The following is a 23830-nucleotide window of genomic DNA, read 5'->3' as shown; positions in this document are numbered from 1 at the left end:
TTTGTGAACACTAACAGAGCAGTTTGATGGTCATCCTCCATTTGTTTAAGATACAATTATACAAAAGCCGCACTGAAAAAAAGATGTGTTCCCTTTCTCTCTTAGTTTCACCTCTTTTCAATTTTTTGTTATTGGCTCTCAGGAGCCAGGATTTTAAAATTAAAACTGATATGTTTTATAACAACTTTCAAATAAGTGGCTAAACTTTTTTCTTTATAATATGTATATGTGGCATATTCAAACCTTTCCTTCCCCTGCCTGCTACAAACCAGTGGTGTGCAAAAATTCCTCATTCAACCCGCTTTTCACTTGTCCATCCTGACACAGGACTGATTTAAACTACAGATGAAAAGATGCAGAATCCCTCAACCAGCTCCTCAGCACTGACAATACAGATGCAAGTGGTATAAAATATTTCCATGACACAAACACCTAAAGCAAGAAAAAACGCACATGCACACGCGCCTCCATCTAGACTTACAAAGTCCTACACCAAATACTTCCTCAAGGTCCTCAAAGCCATTTTACTGAACACCAGGCACTGGTGTCTGCTCTAAGCACAATGGCAAAGCCAGTGCTGCTGCTGAATGCTCACCACAGAGAGCATCATGAACCCATGGCACATGGGACTGCTGCTAACTTGATGCAGATGGAAGCCATGGGAACATTGAAAGCTGTCAGCAGCCTTTCCTTTGTTCCCTTATTCTATACGGGTCATATATTGCAGCAGGGCTTGATTTCAAACGTGGGGCCTCACCCAGGAACCAGCATGGTGTTTTCATTTCAGAGCCTGAGGGATCCCCTTCCTGAGGTTTTTACAGCTCACATGCATGAGTGAGCCAGCACAAGCAGAGCGTGCACGTCTCCCCTCCATGAGATCCAGCAGACTCTATGGCCAGACAGACCCAGCAGTAGCTGAACCCATGTCACTGCCCAGAGATGCTGACAGGACAGCCCAAACCTTGTCTACCCCATGGCCACACTCAGCTGGTGATGCCATGCCACTGTCTGCACCATCCCTCCACCTCCCATCCCTCCAGTACGAAACAAGTGCTCCATCCCACACGGAGCAGCTGTACCCAGATACATCAGTAATGCAGAGGACCAATGCTGCATACACTGGGAATGACAAGTCTGAAGCTCTTTCTCTCATCCACCCATCCACGTCGCAAGAGACTTCCCCAAAGCCATGAGCAGAACAAGCGAATTCGGTCAACCTAGTCAATACTATCCCAACTGTGGGCTTGCTATGTACTTTTTCTAGTGAAAACACATGACTAACCCATTGGAGGGCACTTGCAGCATCAGAAAGAGAACACAAGGAGTGGGGTTATCCAAAGTCTGAGAAGGGAAGCAGACAAAAAAGCCACTAAACCCCAGCCAAGGGCAGACTCATCTGAAAACAGCACAGGAAAGGCCTGGGCTGATGCACTCATATCACCACTGTGGCAGGAATTCAATTGCCGGGGAACTGAAGCTCTGACTGATTCAGAGTCAGACGCTGCTACCTGCCAGGCTCTATCAGCAAAGCCTCTATGTACCCTGCAGCAGGCTGTACACGATGGAGCTGAATAGGAATAATGTCTCTCTGACAGGAGACAGACAGGCAGTAGGTGATGCCCGGCTGATATGTTTGTAAAATGCAAGGTTTGCTTAACGTGAAGCAGAGATGCTGCTGGAGCTCTGATGGCTGCTTTCCTGAGTATAAATATGTTAAGCAGCTTGCACTTGAAGTGTGAGGCTTAGAAACCGCAGGACAGGACAGTTTCTGTTCCTGAGCAGTGCTGATTTTTAATGCCAAGCCAGTTGGAGCAGTGAGAGAATACTTCAACAGCCATTTCTGTTTACTTCACTAAATGTCAGAGACCATTTCAGAGCCTCTCCGCTGCCTGTTTGGGGAACACTAACATCTTGTAGGGGGATAGAGAGAGCTGGGTTTAGAAGAGAGGACATCAGTGTCAAACAAGAGAGAGGAGAGAGAACGTGAAGAGGACAGTGACATCTCCAAATGCAAATGCAGGGTGATGCAGAAGGAAAGCCCATCTTTTACTTCAGTAATCCCCACTTGGGGTTTGCTCAGCTCAGCAGAGCACACTGGGCACACAATGCTCAGCAGCTCCATCTCAGAGCAACTCAGCTTCACAAGTCTTGGCTGTGGGTCTCATCCATTCCTGCGAGTGTTGCATTACAAACATCCGAATGGCGAAGGATGCTACAGACCTTCTTTATTAAACTTGCTCCCCACCACAACACATTGCTTGGCACTTTTCTTAGCGCTTAAGGGACAAAAAAAATAAAATTACCCTGTGTTTCCCCAAAGAGGATCTCAAATAATTGCAAATCTGAAAGTCTACCTAATGCTTACCCCTGGAAGACGGCATTGTAATGGTCATAGAGAAGGAAGCCGAGAGAGGTTTGATGAGCTGCCCAGGACAGGACTGTGAGCCAGTGTCAAAGTCAGGCTGGAAAACCAGCTTTCCCTGCCTTTTTATATCGGGACATTTCATCATTTTGATCTTCTCTTTCCAAGCTTTTGTGGCAAAACATAGTATCCAAAAATTCCACTCCAGGGAAGAATAGAAAAAAACCAAACCCAACACCACAACACCGTTATCTCCTTCCATAGTTCACATGCTGGCTCTTCCCAGACAGATCGCTCTGCAAAAATGCTCCTGGCTGCTCTGACAAAGCCAGCTGCTAATTTCATTGTACTTCAGCACAGATTTTCATAAATCCTTTGCTTGCTTCTTTTCTTTTGTTGTTTTTTAATCTCTCTTCCTTCCTGCAGGGCTGCATCCTCGGGAGCTGTTCCCCTGCTCTTCCCAAACCTGCTGCCTGCACCCCTGTCAACACTGATCAGTGCAAACCACCATGACCTGGACTTGAACCCAACATGAACCCATCCGGGTTCTCCAGGCAAACAGTATGTCAGCAAGATGTGTCCTCAATGTCCTGATCTAAAGGACTATGAAAACAGTTCGGGAAGGCATTGAGAAACAAAACTGCAGGAGTCTGAACAGGGAACAAACCCACACTGGAGAGCATCAGAGTTGGAGGACTAAACTGTTTCTTCCTTGTCTCTGTGGGTTGCGCTACCTTAGCAACAGCTTTGCATTTAGAAGTATCTGGCCAAATTCAGACCTTAATGAGAGCTGTTCTGCTCATGCTGAAGCTAAATGGCTACTAGTCCTATCGCTGGTGTTGGACCACGCAGCATTGGATTGTCAACAAGTTCTCTTCCTCTCTCAGGGCACAGAATGAAGGATGCGGCTGCCTGTCATCATCCCGCTTGATAACCACATTGTGACTGGGTAAAAAACTACCTGGTGAAGACTGGCTGGAAAGCACCTATGGGCACCCTTTAGAAATACCACTCTCGTGGTGCTAACACTGCTGCTGTTTGGTTGTCGGGTTTTCTGTACCACTTCAACCACCTACCAAGAATAAAAACCCAACCAATTGCTTTTCCAGGCAGTTCTGGCACAAACCTATGACAATTGCAAAAAACCCCACCAAGCAGTTGTGTCAAAGTTAGCTGACAAATGGCACATCACACAACCTGAAATCACGTAGCCCAAATGGGTATTTTTGACCCGTTAGATAGTTTCGAAGGTAAAAGGAGGAACTGTCACTTCCACACTCACTTCATCACCACTGCTAAAACTCTGGGGGGCAAAGAAAACAGGCTTACCACGTTGGTTGACTGAAGAAAAGATACTGCATGGCCTTGTGTCAGCTCCATTGAGCTGGTGGCTGGAGCTCCTCCAAGCCAGGCATCAAAAACTGGCAAGACCCATTGGGTGCTTTAGCCTAGCCCAGCTTTCTCACTGGTTGAGAGGCTGCAGAGGAATCAAGGGAGAGGATTTTCTAGCAAGACAATCTAACAGAGACACGGTATTTCCATCCGACTTCCGCAAGCAATTTGTTCAAGTTCCCCATTTTTTAAGAGGAGGGATATCACTACTTCCCCACCTCAGAAAGCTGTTACGGTACTTAGTTAATGATGGGGTTTTTGGTGTCCGAGAATGTGTATTACAGGAAGTCACCCAAAATGACTCTTTCAGTTTCAACCTTTGTTCTCAAAGAATAAAACCCTCCTGCAAGGAGAGCAATCAGACCAACTGGCTTGGGAAAAGAAAGAAATACGTGCATGGACTTTGCTTTCTGTGATCCTTAGTAAAGTATTCTAAACATGGAATTAAACCACACCTGCTCTTCAGTTGTCTGGGTGATTTATTTTGCAGTTTCACCTGGAGAGAGGCATCAGAATTGCTCATTTCCATGATATTTCTAGGGCTGTAGTTATACGAGGCCTGGTCCAAGGCTTTTAGGAGAAAACATGTTAGCGCATCCAAAACCAAGCGCAGCAACGGAGCTAACACCATCCCCGAACCCAAATGCATCGCTGGGTTCTTTCTTGCCTTCTTGTCTCACTGCAAGACAAAGCATTGGGAGGCTGGGAGGCTCACATAGGAGGAAAAGAAATTACTTGTGTGTAACCCAACAGCAATGACATTTGCCATGTTCATGCAGGACACCTTCACCGACAGAAGCAGATTTTCTTTCCTCTAAGTAGTTTAAGTGTTTTGACCCCAATTCAGAGCTTTGGACATTTAAATACAACATCACTTTACTACTGAAATTGCAGGGGATATATTGCCACTCCCCTGTATGTCAGAAGCCAAGTAGTCTGCTACACTAATATTGTAAGATGTTAATTAAACCAGAACAGTGTATAGGTACTTACTGGAGAGCATGGGCCTGCTTTTTCTCAGAGGTTAAGAAACTGCATAATGATTTGGAGCAGTTGAGTGCTGAATCCCTGACATCCCGCATTACCACTGACACCAATGTCACGACCTCCTTTTAAACCAGAGTCAGGAGGATATTCCTTCTGAAATGAACCACACTGCCCATAGTCAGAGGGCTCGATGGAGAAGGTGGCATATGCTCAGTTTCCATACGGACTGGACTTTGAATATTGTTGTAAAAATAACTGTGCCCCTCTTGTTTGTCTGTGTCAGTGTAAGTCATTTGGTTTGATTGCTCTAAGTCATAATATTTCTTCCTGTAGCATTCAGCCGCAAAGCAAGACACTTCAAAAGCTTCAATTTGAATTTTTTAAGCATTTGCGTGCCAAGAAAAAAGGAATACTAAGTTTTCTCATGGAGGGAAAACACAGTCCAGAAACAAACTCATATATAAAGTAGTCCCCCGTAAAAGGTGGAAAGACTGTTTTAAGAACACTGAGCTTGCACTCAAGGCTGCGATCAGCCCCCTGCTCTGCTGCACAGCACCAGCAGCTTGCTTTCCTCCTTCCTGTCTGCAGCTGTGCTGAGGAGCTTATAACCTCCCTGAAAATAATTCTGCAGTCATCTCCGGATAAATACACTTCCTGCTGGTTACACGTTCAGCAATGCAGATACCGGCATGTTGGAGATGACAGCATCCACACGTGCAGGAGACACAGGAGACCTTGGAGGCTTGCTGATGAGACGAGCATTCGTTTCCGTAGGTGTTCTGCATCTCTCCAGGTGAGGAGCCACCAAGAGCTGCTGCTGCTCAAGCACAGTACCTTGGAAATGAAAGCCTCAGCAAGGAGAGAATGAGAATGCATGTAGTGATCCTGCAAACCAGTCTCTTTGCTCCTAGGATACCTGGGAGGTAAGCTCTTGGTCCACCTTATGTAAGGATGGGTGCCTGGCATGTCTCACTTGACACGGTCTTGCAGGCATCCCCCTTAAGAAAACTCTTTATGCCCTCTAAGACAACGGATCTCACCCAGCCCAAGACCTCACATGTGCCCCACCCTGACACCAACACCCACTCCAACCATCTTCTCAGGCACACACATTTTAGAGGTAAGAATTTCCCTGCTCTTAATGAATCGGTCCTCTCAAATGAGTACTTAGCATCCAAATTACCTTTCCTAAAGGCCATTTTGCAGAGAACTGTTTCCTGTTGCCATCCAGTCTGCCTCTGCTGCCTTCCAGGAGCTCATAAAACAATTATTGTCCTGCTGCATGGTAGAGCCTCAGCTATGGATGCAAGCAGCTGATTACATTGATTGCTTCCACAATACCCAATTAACCCACTCACTCTGCAAATGATTGACTTAATCAGAGGCAATTAGCACTTGAATGGCTACATCAGACAGAAAGCCAGGATTTAGTAGATGATTGAGGCAACACCTTACAGACACCTCCTTGGCCTTCTAAGGGAAAACATCATTAATGCTCAGCTCAGATCTGGAAGTAGCTGAAACGTTAGGTCGGTGGTTTTAGGTGGCAGAGAAAACACAAGGCAGCAGGAACACATACGTTTCCCTTTACTGATAAAGGGAACAATGCCACATGCTGCTCCTAAGAGGAACTTGAGAAGCATAGATGTTCCCCTTTCCCCTCTCTTCCTGTTCACGCAAGACTGGGACCACCAACCAGCAGAACAGACCTCAACGACTGTCATGAGATGGTAACTTTTGTCTCTGAAAACTCTAGATATTCAATCCCCAAGTGCTGTATGTACAAGGCTGTTTCCCATTACCAATTCTCCGACCAAAGTCAACTGTGGTTTACAAAACCATCTTCTATACTGATACCTTGCAAGGCATCTTCCCCCACAGTGTAAAAAAGCCTCCCCAAAAGACTGGATTTGGAGGCAGTACCATGGCTCTACAGAAATATGGATGTCCATGTCCTCAGTGTCTATTTATCCTCTAGACAAACCACCCCAGACTGGCACAGCCAAGATAAAGACTCACGGTGGGAAGGTCAAGGAGACCAATGCCCCCTAAAACAAGGACAGAGATGATTTTAGATCATGTGTAGGACATCCAAGCCAAGCATGGAAAACAAACTCTCCAGATCACTGCAAAAATACGTCGTCATCTTGCTTCATCTTGAGCAACAAAGCCTTTGAAATGGAAGAAGTCATTTGTTCAGCTACCCAGCTGCTGGGATCAATACATGAAATGGAGCCAAATACATCATTTCTATGGACAAACCATGGGGCTGAGCTTAACAACACATCAGGATCCTGAGGCTGACAAAAAGAAGACAAGGTCTGTCCCCATACACGGGCATGTGCTATTTAAATGCAAGGTCAGTCCCTGGGTTCCCAGTCCCTTTTAATGTCATCATGAATACACTTGGATTGCTGGCTCACAGCTGAAAATCCAAATTGCTTCTAAGCAAAGCCCCAATAATAAAGCTGAAATCCATTAAGCCTGTGATGTTTGCCACTATTTAAATCTGATTAAAATTGTACATGACACCACTAAGCCTAAGAGTCAGAAAACACTCTTGTCACGTCTGATGTTTCCCCATGTAATCCAGACCCCCCTTCTTTCACCAGGTTGTCAGCTAAAAGGAGCCATAATAAGAGATCATGTACCTAATCCAGTTTCCTAAGCTGTTTTTAACTGGCTCCTTTAATCACAGATTCCTTACAGAGTAGCTCTCAGGTGACAAAGACATTAATACAGTCATTCATTCTCCCAGCAGGTATCTTGGGTGGGATCACATCTGCCCCTTGCGATGACTGGGTGCAGCAGACATGAGACACACAAGGTGTCTCCACAGAGCATGGGGAAGCTATCAGTGGGATGAAAGGTGGGAAACTGAGGCAGCAGGAGGTGACAACCTCTGGGCAAGCAACAGCAAAGTAAGGTGGTACTAAGGACACTCAGCAGAGAAAAGACTCCTTTTACTAGAATGATTCTTGAGCTCATAGGGAGCACTCACTTCCCCTGTAAATGCTGTGTGGGAACAAATACCAGGAGAAAATGCCAAAACATGGAATTCCAAGCCTTCACCTGACCACTGTGGGCATATCAAGTTTGGTGTCTGCTACACAGAACACAGCCACATCCTCTCTTTTATTAGTTTATCTTATAATTGACCATGGATACAGTACATGCTTCCATGGTAACTTAATAATAAGCAAGTTTTTATGTATTAAAGGTAAGGCAATAGTTGGCTGCTTCAGTATCTGCTGGGACATGTTAAAGCCCCTTGCTACAGAAGATGTCTTTACTGGATGTCTTGCACTTGTGTTACTGAGAATTGGATATGGAATCTAATCGTACTTGGAAATCAAATGCTTCCTCTTCGAGTGGCATTCCCACATGCCCAACTGGGGGCTGCTGGCTGCTCAGAGAAAAAATCCAGTTACAGGTAAAGAACCTTCAGAGATCTTTTTCAGCCAGTTTTTCATTACAAAAAGGCAGATGAAAGCTGAGAGGTTCCCAGTTCAATGCTCATCCCATTTACTAGCATGGAACACACTCAAAGCCTGACTTAGCTGGAAAGCTGGGTGAGAAAACATTTAAGGACAGGCACGCAGTCCTAAGTCGTAATGATATCTGTACAGCAGTACACTTCAGAAGCTGAATTTTGAGAGCTAAACCATTCCCAAGCTGGAAACCAGGATCCCCCTTGGGTAAGACACAAAGGCTCCAAAAAATCCTCGCTGCAGCTGTTGTGATTTACTTGCACAAAAGCTGCATGGGAAGATGCACTGCACCCTTCCTGGCACCCGAAGGGACTGCTGCCACCATCCCACACCAGGCAGCTGCCCACACACTGCCTTGGCCTCTGCAAGGTGAGGGAGCACCTACCTACATCTTCACGTGCAAACACATTGACTTCTATACAGAAAGCAAAGAGGCAAGACACTGAAAGACTTGGAGATGAAGAGCTCAACATGCACCACAGATGGGCTACACCAACCTATCTGCTGCTGAGTCTTTAGCTTGACCCACTTGAAGGTCTGGATTTCATACAGGCATCCTGCAGAACCTCACACCAGAGCCATGGGATCAGGCTAAAATATCCTTCAAGTCCTGAATAGTTTTAGATGGGTCTCTCACCCACACCAATAAGTAAAACCTCAGCCTGGGCAGCTGCTCACATGGATCAACCCAAGCGAGGATAAGATTAATTTAATCCCCCAACAGAGCTTTACAGAAGTCAACAGGGAAGTTCCCCACCAACTTCAGATGGCTTTAGCAGCTTCTGCCCAGGGCATCCCAGAATAAAGCACCTCCCCACACAGGCAGAATTGCCATGCAGCCATAAATCATGGAAACCCATTCTTGCATGCAGATAACATTCCTCTTTGTTTGCTTTGAAGAGAAATCCAAATGGCTTCAAGCACATCTGCTGCGGTGCTAACGGCTCCTGATTGTCTATTATGGAGCGCTCAACACATTTAGAGTCGAAACTATCCCTTTATGCAGAGAAAGGAGGAATATTTAATTTAGGACTCATTCCTCTCCTAGCTGCTGGTTTTACAGCTGTCCCAGAAATCAGCTCCTATAGGATGCTCCAGCAGCTGTGCTACCGAGGGAGGAACATTCAGCAGCACAGCCACAGCCTCCGGGTAACGCAAGGACATTTGCACACCTTGGTGCATCCCCTGGACAAGCGCAATCCCACTTTATGAGCTCCTGTAATTACATAAATCGAGGCTAATTGCTGTCCCAATAAATCATTGACCAAAACTCCCATCGACTTCGCTATGCTAAATTTTCTTCTTCTAGCCTCTGCAATGCAAGTTTGAAATTCACTCCCCACTGAGCCGCCTCCTCATCTTTTAGGCATTTTGGGGCTATGCTGTTTGTTACTGATGTGCCACGTATCTGCTTCCCCCAAGGGCTGCCCTGGTTATGAAAATGGATGTGGCTCATCAAGGTAGCTGCGGTGTCTGCAGCACTATTTTAAAAACCAGTCCTATTTAGCCAGCTGGGGATGCACTTCCCACTCTGATTTCACTGTAAGCATGCAAGAGGTGGAGTGTGGACAACTCCTCTGCTGCAGACTCCTCTGCTGCATTGGAGATTTCAAGTTGAAAACTATAAGGGGGAAAATGCAGATGGAGATGGGTTCATGCTTCTCAGCTGCGGTTGCTCTAAGGCTCAACAACATTTCTGGTAAACTCCAGAAAAACACATGACCTAACTCTTACAAAATGTTCATTATCTGGTGAGAGAAACTGCCTGGCCCTGTGCAGGACTCCAACATAAAATGGATCTTTCTTTAATAGAAATTTCATTAAACTAGGATGAGTTGCCACGAAATCAGCCTTTTCCATGTACTTTGTTTTCACATTGCTTTCTAGTCACTCCCTTCTCATTAGCAGAAGAAAGATGCATCAGCCTTTTGGTCCTGTGTCACTAAACAGGGAACATGAATGTGCACAGTATAAAACCACCGAGAAACACCAGGAGATCCGAACAGCAAGAATTACCTTCATAAAACATTACAAATGGAAAGGGATGGCTACTCTATTATTTCCCTAAATGTTTGTTATCAAAACCATGGAGAAATAGCCAGATACTTCTCTTTAGCTCTCTCCAATCAATACAGATCCATTTATTGACTGTAAAAATCCAAGGTTACAGGAACAGGCAGTGTGAGCAGTATCAAAATAGAATCATAGAATCTTTTAGGCTGGAAAAGACCTTTAAGATCATCGAGTCCAACCATTAACGCAGCAATGCCAAGTCCACCACTAAACCGTGTTCCCTAAGTGCCACACAGAATCGTATGTAGTATTTTGAGTTGGTTGATCTCAAATAGAGAAAGCTCAAGGACAGGAGTGGCTCATGCTAATTATAATTGGGGTGTTTCACATACTCACTGATCCTATAGCCTATACTCACAGGGTGGGCTAACTCTCCCAGGGAGCACCAACAGCTCAGGGCATCTTCAGGGAGCATCCAGAGCACATCCCAAATAACAAGCAGTGCATTCAGCCACCAACAGAATCCAGGGGCAGAAGGGTCTCGGACCATCTCGCTCATGAGAAACTGTACTAATTCAGCAAATACAACTGACCTCAAACTGACCACAAATGGAACGCCTCTGATGTGAGTTGAGAAATGTAAGCTCTTCTGTTAAGGATGATGCAAAATGAAACAACATGTCTTAGGTGTGCTCTTCTGAGGGGAGAAAACCTAACCAAACATTTTGCACAAAGCGCTTAGATGGAGGAAAAAAAAAAAAGACCAAACCCCAACTGTTTAAAATTTCAAAGTCCAGCCCTTACCCTTTTGGTAAGGCTCACTCCCCTGCCACTCTGCTTCCTGTACAATGAGCATCGCTGCCGCTTTACTTTTCGCACGATAGCTGCTGCTATTTGGCTAATTATAAAAGCTTGGATCAGAGCTACGCTGAAGGCAGCTTGACAGAACCAGCTGTTAAAATTACAGCTGGATCCTAACGTAGCTGTGAGCATCCAGCTTTAGCTCACGGTGGTGCTATCCCCTCCCCAGAGCCAGCTGCCAACACCTTGCTTGGCCAACTGCTCCTTCTCCTCCACCGCTCCACCTCGGACCCGCAGGTCCTCCCCCTCTATTTTTGGCTGTGCAAACGCTTTTCTGCTTTAGAGGAGCTGAAGACATCAGTGTATTTCTCCTTGCTAGATGTTCTCCTTCCTACAGCAGCTATCTGTAAGATCCATCACCACCCCATCACTTTGTCACCACGATGTTCATGAATTTCCTGGAGAGCGCTAACAGCAGGAGCTGGCCTCTTGCCATAGCCCAGAGATGTACAAAAAAAAAAAACCTAAAAATGCACTAAAGTTACCTTTAAAAGGAAAGCTTTTGCATTTGGAGCCTTTTGGTTTGCCTTCTGGTGGTGACTTAGTGCAGTGTCTCCTTAGCAAGGCTGGGAAACGCTGCAGCATCATCCTTTGATTTTAACAGAGATGCACTAATTCTGAATCAGCACTTCCAAATGCTGCTGGAAGGCACTGAAAGGCTTCTCCAGTTTCTGGTTGTATCATGCCCACCCTGATGAAACATCAGCGCATCCTGGCACCGGAAGGATGCCATGTGCGGGTCCCTGTCACAGGCCTGCTGCCCTTGCAGGAATAAAAACAATGGTAAGGCAAAGACACTGTGATCTCCCCTTGCATCCTTCTCCCTGGTTCAGTTTGTTAAATAGCCCTTTGATTCACCTTGTCTTTACTGCAACAATGTCTGTGTTTCATGTTTAAATCATTTGTATTGCAAAACTGCTGTATGGAGTGAGGGCTGAATAGGAACACACATAGCTCTCCAGGAGGACCTGTTTCTTCACTGCCTTGCCTGGACTCACCGCTGATGCTGCAGCACATGCCATTAGTCTGGCAGAGGATTATATCTGCTGCTGGTTTCTTTAGTGGATTTTTCCAAACAGATCCCTTTTCTTCCAAGGCAATTTGGCTCAATATTTATTCACCCTGGAGACAAGCTGTTGTGTGAGTTTTTTCTCTGCTCTGGATGAGACTGCAGAGAGCAGGAGAGGTGACCTGCAGAGCATCACCCACCCGCCTGCGTCCTGCAGGAGCAGTGTCAGGGCATGCCAAGGAGGAAGAAGAAGAAGCCGTTGTTTGTTATAAAGCAATGACTACATTTCCCTCAAATCTCCAAGGAGAGGATGAAGGAAATTTTTTTGGAGCAAGTCCTGACAGGGAGTTGTGTAATGTTAAATGCAGGATTATACTGGAGAGACATGAAAAGGAGGCTGAACATCAGCAAATGCTGTTGTCTGCTTCAGCTGAACGTACTTTTCTGTAGAGTTTCCTCCTTCTTCCATTTATATTTTTTTTTCTTTTTTCCCCCAGAGGCTTTCAGCTTAAACTATTCCTCTCCATTAGACAAAACTTTGGGGTAAAAAAAAAGAACCGCAGCCATTAGTGCTCCTTTTCTGTACCCAAAATTCACAGCACGAGTGCAGACCCCAAACCTTGCACCCACCTACTGGGACATCATGTCCTCCCCTGCTCTCGTGGCTGCAAACACTGAACCTGATGCATGGCAAAGACCGAGCTGTGGGGGCTTGGACCCACCAAGTGAGGCACACTGAGCAGCACTCAACCCAGGAGCACATGTGCTCTGAAGAAGCACCATCCCCGTGGTAAGTCAGATGTCTAACAGGGATGCGGAGCGGCAGCACCAAGGACCAGTGCCCAGCGAGCCTGGCTCCCAGCGTGACTCATGGCCTGGCAGCGGCTGATGTCAGTGCCCAGAGAACAGAAGCCCTCTCTGTGGCTTCAGCAGCATGAGAAGGAGGTTTCTGTGCCAGGCAAGGTTGCTCAATGTAGGGACACTCATGCTTTAACCCTCTCCTGACAACAGCACATCAATCTCCAGTATCCTTGATAACCAGGCTGGAGAACTGCAGGGTTTGCTGTTTCCATATACCCAGCCCTCTGTTAAATGCTCTTTGATTCTCCCAAGACCAGAGCTGCTTTTTCAGTGCATCTGTCCAGCACCAGGAGGACTGCATGCGATCTGCACACAATGCTCTTAGACACACCTGAAATGCAAAAACCCTCTTATGTTTCTTAAACAGCAATGAGGTTTGCATTCTTTTCAGAGAGCCCCACTGCCACCTAGCCTGCCCTTCCGCATCCTTGCCTACCATGCTCCCTACTGCTCCAACCACTGAGACATGCACTGGCAGAGTTTGTGCAGTACCAAGCTCACGGGAGGCTGCAAAACTCAGCCAAGAAGATGAATTCCCTGGTACAGTCTCCCTGCGTGCTGCAGGCTGTGGTGTCAGATCATCTTACACCCTGGGACACTGAGACAGAGCAGAGGTCCATGCCCAAGAGATGCAGCATCCCTGTGCCCTGGGCTCCTCTTTCAGACATAAACCCAGCTGCCTTCTGAGGTTAGTTCTCACCTCCAGCTCCACCAGGTGCTGCAAGGGGGTAACAATGCCAAACAGAGGAATTGCTTCTGATTTCAGCTGGAGAAGAGTGAAAATGCAGTCAGACTTTGGGACCAAGCAGCCAAGATCTTACGACAAGGTCAGGATCAATTACAGGGAGATTTGTAACACAATTTTGCTGAAACCCAGTAAGAGCCAAACCTGGTGCTTTGGGTCAGCCAAATACTGGAAGCAGCTGCTGGGAATTTACTGGAAACTGTGATTTAATAGAGGGCACCAATGATGCAATCCTAGCTCACACACCAAGCACCAGCACATGCTGCAGGGAAATAATGTCATGACTTCCTACCACAAAACATCTCCTCTTCCATGTCTCTCCTTCACAAAAGTCTACATGAATTTTCAACAAAATACCGAGCTACCCTGATTTTTCCTTCTTTTATCCCCACTACTGTTACGTTTTTATTTCCATCTCTAGGTCTGTGAGAGATCTGCTTACAGGGATGGGAGATGAGGGCTAAGACAGTGGTATCGAAAAGCACCTCAGAATGAACGATGCTCCATAGAGCACGTGACAGCAACATCTTCCTAATGCACGCTGCAGCCCTGCATCAGGAAAACAAGCACTTCCCATCAATGAAGGACAGCAGTAGAAAATGCCAGAGTTCCTCTTGAAGCCCAGCTCTAATACTTGAGCCTTTGAAGCAACAGAAGAGGATTTAATCCATTTTACAGCTAGCATCAGATAACAGTGACATCAAACAGCAGTGGAAGCAAAGCAGCAACTCCTCTTGTGAGGCTCATAAGTAGAAATAAATTAACTGATTTCTTTATATTCAAAATTCCTCTCTACAGCCTAAAATCAAGGCCTGCTAAAGCTTTTGACAGCACTGTTTACCCAGCAGCCATGCGTGCATTAAGGTTAAATAGAGATTCACACTCCCAGGAACTCCTGAAAAATGGAGACCTTTGGATCAAGATTACAGATGCAGCCAGTATTTTCAGAAGTTCAAGTCAAAAAACGTCAGAAGAGCCAGTTATAATTAGGATTCTTCTGCATTTCTACATATGGTGTAAATCAAGAGGCACTGGCATTATGGGAAACGTGCCAGCAAAAAAAAGAAAGAGGGGAAAATAAACTCTTTACTTGCATGGTACTATTCACTTTACAGACCCATGATGCAGGCTGGGCTTTAAAGGCGACTTCACATTTTTCAGCATTATGTGGCTCTAAACCTTTTATTCTGGTATTCAGAGTCTAATGTAACTTAACGTCTATAAAGTGACAATTCACATCTTGCTGGCCTCACCACAAATGCCTCCATGGCCATCACTAGGTTTTGGGGGAAGGATTTAATACAAACCATTGCAACTGCTCTGCAAAGACTTCTCCACTGTTTAAAACACCAAACAGGTAGCAGAGATTATAAACTGATTTTCCTTAACAAAATGCCTATGGTCCAACTACAAACTGCTCCGAGCTGCTATTGCAAAGCCAGTTGCAGATGTGCTCTGGTACTGAGCACTCCTCGTAGCTGCCCCCAAGTTTGTGCTGTAGCTCCTCAAACTAAAGGCAGGCAGAGCGGCAGCAGCAGCTCCACTCAGCCCCACGTGGACACCAAAAGCTATTTTTATCATGAGGAGATGCTGTAAGCTCTTAAGGGACTGTGGGAAGAGAGAGAAGATGGAAGGGGAAAAAATAAAAGTGCTAAAAGTATTTCTATACCTTGTCAGATCACGTAAGAGAGGCAGCACATAGCCCACACTGCGACCAGGTACACCTGCCTTTGCACTGTCAGCCACACTGCTGGAGGGGCACGGCATGGAAATCGATGGTGGATTATTTCAGAAAGACACCAAACACCCCCTCTACACACCAGTGCACCCCATGCCTCACAAGGCACTGCTGCTGAGTGGCAAACCAGGCAGGTGACCTTGTTCTGCACCACCACGCTCTCCTACTGCACACACCGGTGCCTGGTCTCAGCCTGGTGAGCTCTTGATGCTAAGCCTAGAAATGGTTGCTTTTATCAAGTGGTTTCTCTCCTTGCTCTCATGAGCTTGGTTTCCTAATGACCCAAAGGTTATGTGAGTACCACCCATCACCCCCACTGGCTTCTCAGCATCTTGGACTATTTCAGCTCCCCGTACTTGCTAAACATTCTGCTCTTTCTTGCTTATACAGCAATGAGATAATTTACATGCTTAAAAAATCAGCTTCATCCCTGCTTTTGCAGAACCACTCTTACAGTGGGGTGCTGCCTCCTGTTCTCTGAGGGACCAGCATCTGCCTGCTCTTACCTCACACTCAACTGTACTGCCATCCTGCTCTGCATCTGTACAGTGCTTAGCACAGCATCACCTTGACCACCCGCAGATCTTCACCTGGAAAGAGTCAGAAGAGCTTCCCTGGAGTTGGTGGAAATACAATCAGGAACATCAGCCAAGGATGTGGGCTGCATTTGGGAAAAAACAACAATGAAATAATCTTCATGCATGAGAGAAGCTGAGATGGCAGTTGGCTACAGTCCTGACCACACACATTAGCTGGCTCAAATCTTCCTCGGTGCTAAAAGCAGCTCTTGATTTAGCTGATAACACTTTTGCAAGAATAGAGTTTTGATTCAACTACTTTACTCCACGTGGTTGTCTTGTCAGCAGTTAAAGGATGCTACAGGAAGCACCTATGGCACTTTTCCCCACTTGCAAGGAGACAGTTTCACACAAAAGCTTTGTATTGCCCATGTCAAGTTGCTCCCACAGCACTATTTCATCAAACATCACCAGCGCTTGCACAAGGAAGAGCATCTCACTACCCATGGTGGGATGCTCTGACCACGGAGCAGGTGCAAAAGGAGGAAGCAGTCTCCCCCATCAAGACTTTTAGATGGCATAAACAAGCCCTAATGTTGATGGAGCAATTCAGAGCTATGCCAGCCAAGGCAGAAACAAGGCAAGGAAAAAAAACAAACCACTCTTGCCTCTCTTGCACCTCTCATAGAAGCCCGAATCCAGGAACAAACCTGCTGCCATGACCTTGATACTGCTACAATGCCCTGAACTGAGACTTTGCAGATGGCTCTTTCTTTAAGCCTTTTCACCAGCATCAATTTCTCTTTCACTTCAAACATCCTTCCCTGCAAGGGAGCTGCAGCCAAGCCTGAGAAGGCTGTATTGCAGGGCAGTGATTTATTGGCAGGGGTAAGTATGCATATGTGAAAAGATGCTGGAGGAAACGCCTCTCCTTTGAGCAGCATGCTCTCTTTCACTTTTTATCCCCAGTGGTTTGCAGCATAAAAATCTTGCTGACTGCACAGAAGATGCCCTGCTCCCTGTGCCTGCAGGCCCAGCAACAACCCCTCTCCCCTCCAGGGGCAGGGAAAGTGATCCCACACCAGACCCACAGCAGGCTCTGCTAGCCCCAAAGCCCAGCATTTAATTGACAGCTGCTCCACAGACTCTTAACAGCTGTAATGCAAATATATCATGTGAAAGTCCTACTTTTCCTGAGGCAGAAAGCCATCGTGGCCAAGGCCAGCAATGGAATATGTGCTTCCAGTCTTTCCCAAGATGGACCCCTTCCAACATCATTACATTTTTGCAAGGCTTGGATGAGCTCTCATCTCCTCTGGTCCTGGCTGATGGACAACATTCCATCCTCAGGACCACATCCCATCAAAGCAGGTTGTAGCACAGACCAGCTGAACTATATCCATGCTCATCTCCCTTGGATGTAGCCCTCCTCCCCTGCAAAGCCCTTACACCTCTTCTCAGCTCCCCTTCCCAGACCCCCAGGCTGTGCTTTGCTAATAACTGGGAGGAATGAGTGCTACTGGCCAGAGAAGAGGGATTAAAGAATATGACAGAAATAAGTCAATCTCTCAGAAACCCTCAACATACCACAATTCAAAAACCCCAAGCCATTAAACTGGACACTTTTCATGTAAGCAATTTGACCTTCCAAAATTTTTTATGCACTTTTTTTCCTTGCCCACAAATGAGAAGTGGCCAAATAAGTTTGTTAATTCTGTAATGGCATTTTGAAGTTGTGAATTCACTGAAGCTGGCCGTTTCCTGCAAAAATCTCTGATGAAAAAGGACAAAAAGCATTCTGTGGGGAAATTCCTGATCACCTTCCTCTGCTGCTGTCCTGAGCAGCTGCAGTCTCCCATCTCCTTCCTTCCCTCTATGCTCTCATCCTCTTATTGTTTTACAAACAACCGCAGCCCAGTAGACACCGCCTGGCCCCAGCCACTCATCATCCCACCCACACAACCACACCTCCTCACCCTGTGCTACATTCACCGTTGGGTTTTACTGCATGTGCTTGCAAAGCAAAGGAAGAGTTTCACATACGGCTCCACACTCCCTTCTGCATGAGCATCTTCTTAAAGACCATATACATTAAGGGCTTAGCAAATGACACCAGAAGCCCTCAAGATGATGCTTCATTTCTTTGCTTTGCTTGCCTGGCAGATGTGCAGTAGCAGCTGTAGGTCAGCAGGAGAGAGGGTCTTTACTTCTGAGTCTGAAAAAACACACAGCAGAACCAGTGCCGCTCTGGACACTCATAGCTCCCCGTTAGTGAGCTGAAATGGGGTAAGAGACAGGAGAGGATGAGGTCTGTCAGTTAAAATAATTGGGTTTTAACTGCAACACTGCTCACTGCTTTGTCTGATCAGGCCCAAAATAAACTGCATTACATCACTGCAGGTCACACTGAACTAATAAGGGCATCTTTCTCACACTGAGAAAGAGTGTATTTATGTTCCATGCATTTTCTCTAGTGCTCTGCAGTCAGAGCTCCTTCCAACTGTGCAAGTGCAGGAGAAAATTAATTCAAGACTGCTGCCCAAATTATGCAAGAGCCACATGGAATGGAGAGTGCATATTAACAGATTTTACTATTTTAGGGTATTCTTTCATGTCCAAATTTATTTTGCCATCATATTTGCAGACAAATACAAAATAACATAGAAGCCAAGTAATCTTTAGGGCATTGACAGAAGATGGTACAGGCAAATAGGCACCTTCAGACGATTGCTACCCTTTGTAGCTACCTGGGTAAACCTAGAGCTCACCTCAATAATGACAATAAGATCTAGTTCATAGTTCTATAAATACAAGAATACAAACCTGAGGCAGAAGCCCCCATCATCTTTGACTTTGGTAATGTGACCCAACCTTGCCTGTATCTTCCAGCTTTCTCATTGTTCCAATGGAAGCTCTAAGACCATCTAAGATTGTACTAATGCTATATTGTCTTACTCTGCAGTCCAACAGGCCATCCCACACAGCTGTAGGACTACCAATCAGGTAATCAAAGACTCCAGCTTCCACCCAGAAAGATAGGGTTTAAATCTTAAGCTCCAGCCTCCTTTGACTAAAGAATGAAAGCAGTGATGCTTGTTGGCATTGATTATCCTATCAAGACAGGCTGAGAGAGCTGGAGTTGTTCAGACTGGAGAAAAGAAGGCTCTGGGGGGACCTTACAGCAGCTTCCAGTGCCTAAGGGGGCTGACAAGAAACCCAGAGAGGGACTTGTTGAAAGGGCAGGTAGGGATAGGACAAGGGGGAATGGCTTTAAACTGACAGAGGGGAGATTTAGATTAGATATAAGGATGAAATCCTTTACTGTGAGGGTGGTGAGGCACTGGCATAGGTGGCCCAAAGAAGCTGCGGCTGCCCTATCCCTCGCTGTGTTGAGGAGGTTAGGACTGGGTGAGCTTTAAGGCCCCTTCCAACCCAGAATATTCTATGATTTTACAATTCTTCTCCCATCCTGAATGCGTTTGGGAACCAAGTGTCTCAACATGAAAGACATGCAGCAGCATCTGCTGTGAGCAAGGGAAAACTGCTGTTCCCCAGTCCTATTGCAAGGGAATCATTCGGCCTGCAGAGCTGGTAGCAGACTTTTTTCATCAGCTGTATTCTACTGTGACTCTTCTCCTGTTCTTAACTGCTCTTCCACCATCTGATAAATTTAACAGCAACAGGACTTACTGGTCTATTTATAGGAAACACAAGGCAGCACTGGCAGCGAAGTTGCAAAAAGCTGCACTTTATGATGCTGTTTGCACCCAGCTTACCCTGTGCTTGTTGGAAAGCACATTGTGCTGGAAAGCACCTACACCCTGGTGTAAGAGCATATAAATCATTGCTGAACTATCTCACCAAGGAAAGGGTGGCAACTGCTTTGCACAGCCCAGCATCTCTGCTGCTAGAGATACCCATGAGGCCTCTTTGATGGTACCAGCCACCTCCATCTTTGGATAGGTGCTTCCAGGTCCTAATGGTGAAGCCAAGACATTTTTCCTGACAAGCATTGAGAGATTAAACACCAAGTGCTAAGAGTTCCCCCACCTGATTTGCAAATGTTACAGCAAAGACACGAAGATGTGCTATCCTGCCCAAGACAGTCCCAGGTTGGACTTCAGCTCATCCCAGGGCACTAATTACTCCTGGCACCCCGGCAGTAACAGGATGGGTCCATCAGAAACCAAAGCCAAGTTCAAGGAGCTAACGACTCCCTTTTGCTCTCTCCTGGCCACATGCACATCCCATTCTCTTCTCATCTGTGGCCTGAGATGCATTAGGGCAGCTGCACCTTGACCAGTTTATAGTATTATAGTGCTTCAGCCCTGCAAATAGTGCTCCTTTTTGCTTCCTCCATGCCTCCCATGCTTAAAATAAAACCATTTGATCAAGAGGAATCAAAAGCACCCAAATGAATTGACTTTCAGCAGGACTTCAGGGAAGCATTGCTGTAACTGCTGCCTCTTAACAGCAGGGAAAAATGCCCTTTAAAAAGCTTTATAAAACTGATCAAAACCTTTTTAAAAACTATCAAGCCTTTAGATTGCCTTGAGACTCAGATCCAGACTTTGACAGCAGGTACCACCATCCTCTCTCTCTTGGAGAATTCAGCACCTGTGCCCCATTAAACTCTGTTAAAAGGGATCCTTAGCTGGTGACTGACAGTAGTTTAGCCAGTTCATTCAACAGAAGGGACAAAGCCAATCTGAAACACGTTCTTGTGAGGGTCTTAAAACTGGTATTATTCTGTGCTGTGGCGCAACACCTGTATTGCTAGTGGAAAGGACGTGGACCATAGTGTCATTTGGGGTTGCTGGGGTGTAAATAATGTTTTGTTTCATAAAGTCTGGCTAGGGCAAACAAATTATTTAGTGCTTGTACTACAGCAGAATTAAGAGCTCAGATGTATAAAAGGGTGTATCTAAGAATTAATAGTGGATCACTGAAACATTTAATCACTGTTTATCTAATCGCCTTGCACTATCTGAACTCAAACCGACCACTCACAATAAAATCAATGGTTCTAATATACTCATTAACAATGCCTCTTTCGGAGGAATGAAACCATCAGAGTCTAATTGGGGGCAGAGGAGCTGAAAGCTGTGAACAGGGCACATGGGCTTGTGCTCCAAGGCTTCCTGGGGGAGGAAGAAACTCTCTAAAAATTCCCTTACAGGAATTTCCACTGCAATCATCTACTGAGGATAAGTGGCTGTGACTAGATGTGTGTCCTGGGTTCAGCAGCAGCAGTCATTTTTTCTCCCTCTTAGTAGCTGGTGCAGTGCTGTGCTTTTGACTTTCAGCCTGCGAACAGCACTGATAACACCGATGTTTTTAGTTGCTGCTCAGTAATGTTTACTATGATCAAGGACTTTCTGAGTCTCATGCTCTGCCAGGGAGGAGGGGAAGCTGGGAGGAAGCAGAGACAGGACACCTGACCCAAACTAACCAAAGAGGTATTCCATACCACAGCACGTCATGCCCACTATATAAACTGGGGGCAGTTACCTGGAAGGGTGGGATCACTGCTCGGGTCAGGCTGGGTATTGGTTGGCGAGTGGTGAGAGGTTGTATTCTCTTCCCTTGTTATTTCCCTTCTCGTTATCATTATTGGTGGTAGCAGCAGTGGTTTGTGTTATACCTTAGTTACTGGACTGTTCCTACCTCAACCTGTGGGAGTTGCATTCTTTCGATTCTCCTCCCCATCCCTCCAGGAGTGGGGGGAGAAGTGGGGGAGTGAGAGAGAGACTGCATGGCTGACTGAGTTTAAACCACGACAATGTGTAACAGCACATACCTGAGAGGGAACATCAGATGCAGGTACAGAGCCAAGACCCATGGATCTACAGTCACGGCTCCACTCTAGAGTGAGGCTCAAGAGCTGGCTTCAACGCTCATCACTGTCCACACCGGGGATTTCTGCACGTGCAAACTGTCTTTGTTTTCCAGTTCTGGTTCTGCTACCTTGCATTGCTCTGTATCTCACAAGGCAGACATTTCCTATCTGAGGGCTACGCAAGACCTTTTGCTGTTGCCTTTGCATCACACACTGCCTCTTATTTATACTACACCAGCAGCTGAAGTCTGCCGCATCCTCCTACCAAACTTCCCTGTATGATTACCTCAGCTCTGACCTGCACATCTGACACTCCTGTCCCTAGACTCATTTCTCCTAAGTCTGTCAGTTTGGCTGTGATAGCTTCTGCTTGGCACCTACAGGCTCCAGACAGTCCCTCCCCAAAGGATTTTCTGAAAGACACTGGATTTCTGACCAGGGTTTCATCAGGCTGCCTAGAAAAGGACACTGCTCAAAACTACTCAAAGATAGCATTTTCTTTTTTATATATGCAATTATGGAATAAATATCTAAATGCAAAATTGCCCCTGGGATTGGAAAATGGAATTAAATCTTCCAACAAACATGAGAAAATGGATACTGACGTCTCTATTAGCAACAAAATGTTTCATGCTTGGAAACTGGTAATCTAACACCCCCCCAGGGAAGTCAGAATGGCAAGAAAAAAATGGTCTAAGACATCACTAGAAAGAGAGAGATACATTGAGACACAAACTGGATGTGGTGCGGGCAGGAGGACGTCCCTGTGTCTGTCCTGCCTTGTTGGGTCCACAAGCAGTTTAGGAGGTCATTAGTGGAAAGCAATGGCCCAGATCCACTGTGGTTCCCAGCCATGCTGAGCCTGGTATAATCAGGCGCATGAGGTCCACCCCATGCAGGGTGCATCCTCCAAGCCACTGGTGAGGCCACTAAGCCGTAGTGACCCCTGCAAGCAGCGAGAAGGGCAGAGGATGTGTGATGTAGTTGAACTTCTGCAAGCAGCAAGCACCAGCCTGCCTTGGAGGGCTCACAGACAGCGTGGTTCAGACCAGCTTCAATGGCACTGGTTTACACCAGCTGGGCAAACTGGTGGTCCAGCAATGTGTATGACACAATGATGAAAAACTCCCATTTCACCCGAGCGATTCAAGAACTGCCCCAGCGCACACAGAAACATCTCACTGAAGCACTGACTTCTCTTTACCCAGGTACACACTCTTCTTAGAGTCAAAAGGACCAATCGTGCTTAAAATCACGCATTTGCCTAAAGTATCTAGTTGATTCTAAGCTTCTATACCCAGAAGTTGCACAGTCGAAATTGGAAACATTACTCCTGGGTGAGCATTATACACGTATTGGCAGATACATTTCAAAATTATCTAAGCAATCAAATTATTGTTAACAGAATATGTCCAACTCTAACAGACCACTTTGAAAATCTACAATAAAAATGTGCATAACATACTGTGTATGAATATGGATACCCACACACACACTACATGCATGCCTCGTGTATACAAAACAGCAGAGCAGAAATACTCCAAGCATAAATTGGGAATACGTGTGGTAAGATTCTAACTGTGGTTTCAATAAGCAGCAAACTGCTGGAGCTACCTGCTCATTAACAAGCACTGGACCAGGCTGCCCAGGGAAGTGGTGGTGTCATCATCCTTGGAGGGATTTAAAAGACATGTAGATGTGGTGCTTATGGACATGGTCTAGTGCTGGACTTGGCAGTGCTGGGCTAACAGTTGGATTTAGTAATCTTAACGGTCCTTTCCAACCTAGACTATTCTATGATTATTACTCTTGAAAAGTAGCATGGAAATAATATTTTAACCTTTAATCTGTTACATGGTCTTTGCTAATATAATTATCCCAGAGACGTTCAAGCTTATAGCTGGTGTCAGCTACTTGATATGCAGAATAATTTAAATGCCACTAACACATAGCAAAGAAATACCCAGCTAATTTCATGCAGTTTCATGCCAGTTCTTGTCCTGGTGCAGCCACA

General features: G+C 45.9%; 1 protein-coding gene across 1 annotated transcript in view; it reads right to left on the bottom strand.

The window, feature by feature from the left end:
- The window catches only part of ADAP1 (ArfGAP with dual PH domains 1), a 57653-nt gene that overhangs the window by 10353 nt on the left and 23470 nt on the right, over positions 1-23830 (bottom strand). The window lies entirely within an intron of this gene.

Source organism: Pezoporus wallicus, unplaced genomic scaffold (assembly GCF_028554395.1).
Source record: "Pezoporus wallicus isolate ANWC-B61680 ecotype Strahan unplaced genomic scaffold, APGP_CSIRO_Pwel_v1 scaffold_7392, whole genome shotgun sequence".
NCBI classification, from domain to species: domain Eukaryota; kingdom Metazoa; phylum Chordata; class Aves; order Psittaciformes; family Psittacidae; genus Pezoporus; species Pezoporus wallicus.
Note: the sequence above shows the minus strand (reverse complement) of the source record. Positions and strands in the feature narration are given on the sequence as shown.